The sequence below is a fragment of the Empidonax traillii genome, unplaced genomic scaffold (assembly GCF_003031625.1).
Source record: "Empidonax traillii isolate 1590-97213 ecotype Southwest subspecies unplaced genomic scaffold, ASM303162v1 scaffold3828:size10819, whole genome shotgun sequence".
Lineage (NCBI taxonomy): Eukaryota > Metazoa > Chordata > Aves > Passeriformes > Tyrannidae > Empidonax > Empidonax traillii.
In genome coordinates this window covers 6,131-7,714 of record NW_020959021.1, presented here as the reverse complement: position 1 = coordinate 7,714, position 1,584 = coordinate 6,131, and positions in this window count along the sequence as shown.

The following is a 1,584-nucleotide window of genomic DNA, read 5'->3' as shown; positions in this document are numbered from 1 at the left end:
TTATGATGTCACCGCTGTCCATTTGATGTCACCAATGTCCCTGTGATGTCAGCAGTCTCCAGTGATGTCACTGCTGTCCCCACAGGTGTCACCACTGTGTCCTGTGATGTCACTGCTGTCCCCAGGGTTGGTCCCTCTGTCCCCAATGATGTCATCAGTTCCCTGTGATGTCATTGGTCCCCAATGATGTCATCGATGTCCCTTTGATGTCACCACTATCCCCTGTGATGTCACCATTAACACCAGTAATGTCTCTGGTGTCTCTGTGGTGTCATCACTGTCCCCTGTGATGACAAGAATGTCCCCAAGGATGTCAATGCTGTCTCTGTGATGTCACCACTGTGTCGAGCTGTGGCATCATGTCCCCGTCATGTCACTGATGGCAGTGACGTCCCTGTGACATCATGACTGTCCCTTTGTTGTCACCAGTCCCCTGTGATGTCACTGATCCCCAGTGATGTCACCCATCTCCCTGTGATGTCACCACTGTCTCCTGTGATGTCAACAATGACCCCAATGATGTCACTGTTGTCACTATGATGTCACCCCTGTCCTTGTGAAGTCACTTCAGTCCCCTGTGATGTCACCACTGTCCCTTGTGGTGTCATCAGTGTTTCTGATTATGTCACTGCTGCCTCTGTAATGTCACCCTTGTCCTTGTAAAGTCACCAATGTCCCCAATGATGTCACCAATGTCACTGTGATATCACAACTGTCCCTTTGTTGTCACCAGTTCCCTCTGATGTCACTGGTCCCCAGTAATGTCATGGATGTCCCTGTGATGTCACCAATGCCACCAATGATGTCACTGATGTCTCTGTGATGTCATACCTAGCCTTATGCAGTCACTGATGTCTCCTGTGATGTCATCAATGTCCCTGTGCCATCATGGCTTTCCCATTATTGTCGCCAGTGCCTTGTGAGGTCACCAGTGTCCCTGCTGACGTCTCTGTAATGTCACCCCTGTCGTGAAGTCACCGATGTCCTCTCTGATGTCACTGATTTCCTTGTGACATCATGGCTGTTCCTTTTTTGTCAGCAGTCCCCTGTGATGTCACCCATCTCCCTTTGATGTCACCACTGTCCCCTGTAATGTCAGCAATGACCCTGATGATGTCACTGGTGTCACTGTGATTTCACCCTTGCCCTTCTGAAGTCACTGAAGTCCCCTGTGATGTCACCAATAGCCCTGTGACATCACAGCTTTCCCTTTGTTGTCAACAGTCCCCTGTGACATCACTGGTCCCCAGTGATGTCACTGCTGTCTCTGTGATGTCACTAATGTCCCCAGAGGTGGCACCATGTCCCTGTGAGGTCACTGATGTCCCTGTGATGTCACAAGATGCCTTTGACTTCACTGATATCTCTGGGACATCATGGCTGTCCCTTTGTTTTCACCAGTCCCCTGTTGCCGTGGTTTTGCCCTCCAGCCATCCCCTGGGGCTGAGGATGGTTTTGTCTGGGTGAATTTCCATAGAAAAAAGCCAATCAAAACTTTAGTAACGCCTTTGCTAATTACATATTTAAGAAAACGAAAGAGAAGGTTGGTGGCACAGTTGAAATTAGGAGCAGTTGAAATTGGTG